Source organism: Coregonus lavaretus (genome assembly GCF_964263955.1).
Source record: "Coregonus lavaretus genome assembly, chromosome: 26".
Lineage (NCBI taxonomy): Eukaryota > Metazoa > Chordata > Actinopteri > Salmoniformes > Salmonidae > Coregonus > Coregonus lavaretus.
Window position 1 is genome coordinate 1,871,870 of NC_140013.1, and position 9,168 is coordinate 1,881,037.

General features: G+C 40.1%; 1 long non-coding RNA gene across 1 annotated transcript; it reads left to right on the forward strand.

The window, feature by feature from the left end:
- Window positions 1-1,680: 1,680 nt before the first annotated feature.
- Window positions 1,681-7,703, forward strand: LOC311102135. Its single transcript, XR_014609972.1, has 7 exons — window positions 1,681-1,805; window positions 3,585-3,665; window positions 3,840-4,043; window positions 4,158-4,241; window positions 4,329-4,515; window positions 5,032-5,154; window positions 5,553-7,703. It is a non-coding gene; the product is annotated as an uncharacterized lncRNA (long non-coding RNA).
- The last annotated feature ends 1,465 nt before the right edge of the window (window positions 7,704-9,168 follow it).

Below are 9,168 nucleotides of genomic sequence, written 5' to 3' on the forward strand. Positions count from 1 at the left end.
TATATATATATACACACACACACAGTGGGGGGGGAAAAGTATTTAGTCAGCCACCAATTGTGCAAGTTCTCCCACTTAAAAAGATGAGAGAGGCCTGTAATTTTCATCATAGGTACACGTCAACTATGACAGACAAAATGAGAAAACAAAATCCAGAAAATCACATTGTAGGATTTTTAATGAATTTATTTGCAAATTATGGTGGAAAATAAGTATTTGGTCAATAACAAAAGTTTCTCAATACTTTGTTATATACCCTTTGTTGGAAATGACACAGGTCAAACGTTTTCTGTAAGTCTTCACAAGGTTTTCACACACTGTTGCTGGTATTTTGGCCCATTCCTCCATGCAGATCTCCTCTAGAGCAGTGATGTTTTGGGGCTGTCGCTGGGCAACACGGACTTTCAACTCCCTCCAAAGATTTTCTCTGGGGTTGAGATCTGGAGACTGGCTAGGCCACTCCAGGACCTTGAAATGCTTCTTACGAAGCCACTCCTTCGTTGCCCGGGCGGTGTGTTTGGGATCATTGTCATGTTGAAAGACCCAGCCACGTTTCATCTTCAATGCCCTTGCTGATGGAAGGAGGTTTTCACTCAAAATCTCACGATACATGGCCCCATTCATTCTTTCCTTTACACGGATCAGTCGTCCTGGTCCCTTTGCAGAAAAACATCCCCAAAGCATGATGTTTCCACCCCCATGCTTAACAGTAGGTATGGTGTTCTTTGGATGCAACTCAGCATTCTTTGTCCTCCAAACACGACGAGTTGAGTTTTTACCAAAAAGTTCTATTTTGGTTTCATCTGACCATATGACGTTCTCCCAATCCTCTTCTGGACCATCCAAATGCACTCTAGCAAACTTCAGACGGGCCTGGACATGTACTGGCTTAAGCAGGGGGACACGTCTGGCACTGCAGGATTTGAGTCCCTGGCGGCGTAGTGTGTTACTGATGGTAGGCTTTGTTACTTTGGTCCCAGCTCTCTGCAGGTCATTCATTTGGTCCCCCGTGTGGTTCTGGGATTTTTGCTCACCGTTCTTGTGATCATTTTGACCCCACGGGGTGAGATCTTGCGTGGAGCCCCAGATCGAGGGAGATTATCAGTGGTCTTGTATGTCTTCCATTTCCTAATAATTGCTCCCACAGTTGATTTCTTCAAACCAAGCTGCTTACCTATTGCAGATTCAGTCTTCCCAGCCTGGTGCAGGTCTACAATTTTGTTTCTGGTGTCCTTTGACAGCTCTTTGGTCTTGGCCATAGTGGAGTTTGGAGTGTGACTGTTTGAGGTTGTGGACAGGTGTCTTTTATACTGATAACAAGTTCAAACAGGTGCCATTAATACAGGTAACGAGTGGAGGACAGAGGAGCCTCTTAAAGAAGAAGTTACAGGTCTGTGAGAGCCAGAAATCTTGCTTGTTTGTAGGTGACCAAATACTTATTTTCCACCATAATTTGCAAATAAATTCATAAAAAATCCTACAATGTGATTTTCTGGATTTTTTTCCCTCATTTTGTCTGTCATAGTTGACGTGTACCTATGATGAAAATTACAGGCCTCTCTCATCTTTTTAAGTGGGAGAACTTGCACAATTGGTGGCTGACTAAATACTTTTTTCCCCCACTGTGTGTGTGTGTGTATATATATATATATATATAACATTGGCTACGATGACTGATGTTGAACTGTCATTTCAGGCTTGCAAATGCTGTGTTCCTGCTGGGGGACCTGAAAGCAATGCAGGGACCAAACATCACAACGTTTCTTCACTATGACATTGCATGCCAGCTGAAGCCTCATTTACAGGTAAAATTGATATATCAATCTATGTTAGCTATTACATATTTCATATTTAACCACCACCCTGTAGTAAGAGATTCATGAATCACTTGATACGGTTTTATGAATGGCTTGAAACAATTTGCTCCATACCTGCTTTGAAATCTTAAGTAATATTTTACACCTACAGTTGAAGTCGGAAGTTTACATACACCTTAGCCAAATACATTTAAACTCAGTTTCACAATTCCTGACATTTAATACTAGTAAAAATTCATTGTATTAGGTCAGTTAGGATCACCACTTTATTTTAAGAATGTCAAATGTCAGAATAATAGTAGAGAGAATGATTTATTTCAGCTTTTATTTCTTTCATCACATTCCCAGTGGGTCAAAAGTTTACATACACTCAATTAGTGTTTGGTAGCATTGCCTTTAAATTGTTTAACTTGGGTCAAACGTTTCGGGTAGCCTTCCACAAGCTTACCACAATAAGTTGGGTGAATTTGGGCCCATTCCTCCTGACAGAGCTGGTGTAACTGAGTCAGGTTTGTAGGCCTCCTTGCTCGCACATGCTTTTTCAGTTCTGCCCACAAATGTTCTATAGGATTGAGGTCAGGGCTTTGTGATGGCCACTCCAATACCTTGACTTTGTTGTCCTTAAGCCATTTTGCCACAACTTTGGAAGTATGCTTGGGGTCATTGTCCATTTGGAAGACCCATTTGCGACCAAGCTTTAACTTCCTGACTGATGTCTTGAGATGTTGCTTCAATATATCCACATAATTTTCCTTCCTCATGATGCCATCTATTTTGTGAAGTGCACCAGTCCCTCCTGCAGCAAAGCACCCCCACAGCATGATGCTGCCACCCCCGTGCTTCACGTTTGGGATGGTGTTCTTCGGCTTGCAAGCAGCACCCTTTTTCCTCAAAACATAACTATGGTCATTATGGACAAAAAGTTATATTTCTGTTTCATCAGACCAGAGGACATTTCTCCAAACAGTCCCCATGTGCAGTTGCAAACCGTAGTCTGGCTTTTTTATGGCGGTTTTGGAGCAGTGGCTTCTTCCTTGCTGAGCGGCCTTTCAGGTTATGTCATATAGGACTCGTTTTACTGTGGATATAGATACTTTTGTACCTGTTTCCTCCAGCATCTTCACAAGGTCCTTTGATGTTGTTCTGGGATTGATTTGCACTTTTCACACCAAAGTACATTCATCTCTAGGAGACAGAACGCGTCTCCTTCCTTAGCGGTATGACGGCTGCGTGGTCCCATGGTGTTTATACTTGCGTACTATTGTTTGTACAGATGAACGTGGTACCTTCAGGCGTTTGGAAATTGCTGATTTTCTTTTGATTTTCCCATGATGTCAAGCAAAAAGGCACTGAGTTTTGAAGGTAGGCCTTGAAATACATCCACAGGTACACCTCTAATTGACTCAAATGATGTCAATTAGCCTATCAGAAGCTTCTAAAGCCATGACATCATTTTCTGGAATTTTCCAAACTGTTTAAAGGCACAGTCAACTTATTGTATGTAAACTTCTGACCCACTGGAATTGTGATACAGTGAATTATAAGTGAAATAATCTGTCTGTTAACAATTGTTGGAAAAATTACTTGTGTCATGCACAAAGTAGATGTCCTAACCGACTTGCCAAAACTATAGTTTGTTAACAAGACATTTGTGGAGTGGTTGAAAAACAAGTTTTAATGATTCCAACCTAAGTGTATGTAAACTTCCGACTTCAACTGTAAATGCACAAAATAACTGCTCCTACACTAAATTATTTTGACATTTAGAAAAACAGTCCCGATCTGATGGTGGACACCACATTTGCAGTGCCAGCCTTTCATGCCTATGCTCATGATGCTGACTGTCAGGTAATGAATATATATATTTAAAATCATTTATTCTGTTAAACACCAATTCTTTGTAGTTGCACAGTTGCCCTAACAATATTAAGAAACAGCTAGATGTAATTTGTCCTAGTCCCTTAATTAATCATCACCCATTGTAATGCTCATTATGGTTTCTGATTGTACTTTACATTTCAGATCACTGACGGTACCAGATATGTGACTGGTAGTGGGCTTGCTGAAGGAGAACAGATGGAGAGGTTCTGGTTCTACCTTAGAAAATTTGGGAAGATCACAAAAGAGATCACCATCTCATCGTGTTGACACCCTTCACTGATACCCTCCTCTACTACGCAGCCAGGGTCAGGGAGAAGCAAGGTATAAATGTAGAACTGGAAATCAGTTAAGTATTGAGACGACGCATTGTTCAGGATTGTGTTGATATCATTTTGCAAAAAAAACGCTGATGTATTTTAAACAATCTATAAAAAGTATGTTCACCTACATATGTTATAGCACCAGCAATACAACTCTGTCGGCAGAAGGTCCTGAAGGAGCAGGCAAAGGAGGAGTTGATGGTGCTGCTTAACAGCATTCCAGGTTAGATTCCATGTGTTTCGCTCAATTTAAAAAAAATTATATGTAATGATCCTTTTCTACTAATTTAATCATATGATTTGGAAGCAGGTCTTCAGTAGCTGAAGTCCAGGCTTTCTTTCTCCTACAGAGCTCCTCTTTATGGAGTGGTTTGCCGATATGAGAGAATCAGAATCAGACTCAGTCTCAACTTCAAGTCTAGACTGAAGACTTCTCTCTTCTGTCAGTCCTATGATTGAGTGTAGTCTGGCCCATAGGTGGGAAGGTGAACAGAAAGGTACTAGCCCCCACAACCCACTCCACCCATAAACCTTGACTTCCTGAAACCTGAAAGCCATATAACCCTAGAGTCTTGAAATGTTTGTATCCTCTATAGCCATTATGGTCTTTACCTGACCCTGCTGGTCATCTATGAATATTTGAACGTTTTTTTGTGTGCTCTATCCTGTTCTGATTATCCATCAGTCTGACAAGCATGCACACCATGAACTGCTTGTATTGTGCTTCTGCCTCTGCATTGCTTGCTCTTTGGGGTTTTAGGCAGGGTATCTGTAAAGCACTTTGTGATGCTGTTTTACAACTGCTGATGTAAAAAGGGCTTTATAAAATACGTTTGATTTGATGATGAAAACCTTTCCTGTGGTTTCACTGACAATTTGATATTTTAATAAAATTCCTAATAAGATATTTTTCACTAACTTGTGAGCATTGCACATGTAGAACTCAGCACAACTGCCAGTGTGGTTTATTTCGTTCTGCAATAGATTTCATTAGGCCCTTGATTATGTTGTAGGCAGCACACAGTCGGATGTGGAAGTTTGGACCCGTCAGATAAAGGAGACCCTCACAGACGAGGACGTTGTTCCTTACCTGGCAGGAGAGATACGTAGAAACTCGCAGAGCAACGTCGAGTCGCGTAAGTAGTTGCTACATATCTGACCTAAGATTTTAAACACCCTTTTCTGTCTGGCTTAGCCCAACCAGTCATGACTGCCACGTTCCTATACCCTACTGTGTCCTGGTCCCACAATCTCTTCCATCTGCATAGCTACTCCCTGTTACTCTGTACTCTTATCACCACATCCTGCTGTCACCTGCCCCTTTCCACTACATATCCCAGAAACATGAGTTCCCCCACCCCCCTCACCTGCTTAATCTATTCTACATGAAGTCTTCTGACCTGTGTGCCAACACTTCACGCTGCATAATCCACTCTACACTCAAATGGTTTTGCCTTCCTGACTGGTTATTTTTATGTTGAGATGCTTTCATACTGTTATATTTTCGCTTATATATTTGTATAATATTTTCTAGGTCTGACATGATGTCCCCGTCAATCACCGATGATAGGAACGCTCAGCTGACTACTCAGCTTGAAAAGTAAATAGCTTTTTTAGGATGTTGTCTCCATCATATTTGTCCCACTGTATTGGGGCTAGTCAATATAGGTTTCAGCCTGGAGAAAAGGTTGAAGGCCATGGAGAAGAGACACTGCATCACACCCTGGCATATCACTGCTGTTATCTAATTCTCATTCACCCAGGTGCTTTGAACTATATGAAAGATTTCTATCAAACTTCAAGATTTTCATTGCCATTTTTAAAAAGTGGACATCGGAGAGAATAAAACAGCAGATCAACGCCTACAATGGAAGGAACAAGTCACCTCAATTCCCGCCAAGACTGGAGTATGTGGATGTTCTCCAGCAAGACCATCCAGTCTGGTCCCAGGTATCCAACAGCTTGGGGGACAGTCTGCTCCGGGCAAAGCAGCATGCAGTGATGCTGCATAACATGTGCCTTAGGGCAGCAGAGGAGAGGCACCTTATACAGGCAGACCTACAAAATGGCTTTTTGAAGAGGCCCTTTCTTCTCTTGGGCAGTGTGAGGCCGAGCCAACACGCTTTCACCTGGGTGCCTCTGTGCTGCTCCGAAACAAAATGCAGAACATATTAAAGCTCCAGCAAGCATTTTCAATGTTGGCTGGTGATGGCTCGGTCAGCACAGATGTAGAGGAGGACAGTGAATCGGAGGACAGTGATGCAGAAGATGAAAGTGGTTCAGCAATGTCTGTCTGTGTGTGCGTGTGAGTTCTATAGGGACAAACTATACACTGAGTATTCCAAACATTACGAACACCTTCCTAATATTGAGTTGCACCCCCCCCGCTTTTGCCCTCAGAACAGCCTCAATTTGTCAGTGCATGGACTCTACAATGTGTCGAAAGCGTTCCACAGGGATGCTGACCCATGTTGACTCCAATGTTTCCCACTGTTGTGTCAAGTGGGCTGGATGTCCTTTGGGTGGTGGACCATTCTTGATACACGTAAAACTGTTGAGTGTGAAAAACCCAGCAGGGTTGCCGTACTTTACACAAAACGGTGTGCCTGGCACCTACTACCATACCCCATTCAAAGGCACTTAAATAATTTGTCTTGCCCATTCACCCTCTGAATGGCACACATACACAATCCAAGTCTCAATTGTCTCAAGGCTTAGAAATCCTTCTTTAACCGGTCTCCTCCCCTTCATCTACACTGATTTTAAGTGGATTTAACAAGTTAAATCAATAAGGGATCATAGCTTTCACCTGGATTCACCTAGTCAGTCTACTGTATGTCATGGAAAGAGCAGGGCTGAGATTCACAAAAACCTCAAGGTTTTGTGAATTTCTTCTTAACTGCCACTTTTTCCTTAACTATAGACTTATGAAGGAAGTTAAGCAAAGTTGCTATTCCTCAAAAATGTTCTTGCGCTATTTCTTATGTTTCTCCTTAAGCAAAAAGTTAAGAAGAAATTAGATTCTTGAAAATAAAGTTATTGGATTTGTTCTTAATTCCAAGATAGCTAAACCTTGTCTTAAACTCTGGGCAGTGAGAGAATAATATCATGAAAGCAATTGAACATGTTTAATTCACTAACAAACTTAATCTCGAAGTTTCAGTATTGATTATTTTAAACCATTAAAATCATTAAATCTTAAGATATTGTTGAGGAATTGCACTTATGAACTATGTTATGAACGATTTTATTTTTAGAAGCTTACGTTTTTCCGGAAGTGTTTTGTGAATCTGGGCCCAGGTGTTCATAATGTTTTGTACACTGTGTATATGTAAACTAGACACTTTACTTTTGGTATACACTATACAATTAGTTTTACTAGTTATCAGTTTTGAGCTAATTGATTAAGTCATATTTAGGATGTATTTTAACAAATTACAAGAATCATATCAAAAGTTATGTGAATAATGCATTGTGAAAAGCAGATACTTGGATGTAATATGTATGCCAATTGTTGGATTGATTTGGTGCAGTGAACAAGTGACTTTGTGAATATGTTTGTTGTACTCAGTCGATTAAAAATGTACTTGTTTTGAAACATGTCCCATTTTGATGATCTGTTGATTTATGGGCTAATAGTTGTGAAAGGATTTTCTTTTGAATAACTGGTCAGGGCATTCAGCTTCAGGCAACTTTGATGTAAGGCTTGTAGTGACAACTTCTCTCTGTCACGCCCAACCAGTGCAGTTCAGTGTTGCTTATCCAATGTTCACTCGATCTATCAATGTAATTACACCCAACAAAATGTTGAATAACATTTTTTATTAAAAAATAATTCATTGTGGCTAAGCAATAATGGAGTTCATTGCAACTGCAAGGATGTCTGTGTATGACTGGAAGAAAATAAATACAGAGACACAATTACAAAGTGATCAATTGTAAGGTAATAAAATACAGGTTGGCTTGTTGGCTACATTCACAGTACATTTTGAAAATGTTTTTAATATAGTGTCTGCACTGAAACACCTCATTCATTACGTAGTGTGGTAAATGAGTTTCCACACATTTACCCAATTTCTAATTCTGAACGGACTCTTTCTATGCCAGCAAAGATGCTCGTCATTGACTACATTTACTATTTTATCTTTTACTATTTTAACATGCAGTACACATTTGCTGTGCAAAGTCAGGTGCAGTGCTGTTGTTTATCTGGAATTTAGTATTGAACTAAGCCAAGCATCATTCATAACATACACACTTCAGTGACATAACATACAATTACAGTTTACAAAACATTAGGAACACCTTCCTAGTATTGAGTTGCACTTTTTTAACTCTATCCCACCTGGCATGCCCTCTACTTCAATGACCACCTTCTTGGCAGCCACAGCCATATATGGAACTCTGCCCTGTCTACCTGCTTCATCTAAACAGAAACATAAATAAGGCTTTAGTGAAGGAATATCAAGTGTACACATTATTCAAAGCTTCTACCAGTGATCCAGAAATCCAGAAATCTGCTTACTTGAATATCAACAATGTAAACCAACAAGGCACAGCTACCACATATGTTTATGTCAGGCCTTGTATCCAGAACTCTGCCTGTGAATTTTAGTGGTAAAATGTTTTAAGCTTGCTTAATTGTTGAATCACAGAGTACATTTTAATAGTTATTTCAAATAAAATGGTACATACTATACTGGTTGAATTAGGCTTGTATTCCTTGCACCCTAGCCTTGTCAAACCCCTTTGACTGTGAAGCTGCAGGTTTGCCTAGATGTAACAATAAAAGAGGCACAGTGCTGTATGAGTGTGTTTAAAGGCATTATAGATGTACAGATGTAGGATCTTAATTTGAGTCAGTTTGCTACAGCAGGAAAATAATCCTGCAGTAACAGGAAATGTGATATGTGGATTATAATAAACTGACATTTTGTCAGGGGTTGATACATTTATCGCAAGGGAAAATCAAGTCTGTCATTTCTAAGTGGACATAACAAACTTCAGAAGCCTTTTCAAACCTCAAATACACTACAAGTTAAAAATGTCCTGCATTGCAGAAAAGTTTTCCTGCAACAGGGTGATCAAATTAATATCCTACATCTGTATGCTTGAGGTTAAGTGTTACTAAAGTTATTTTTAAAGTATGT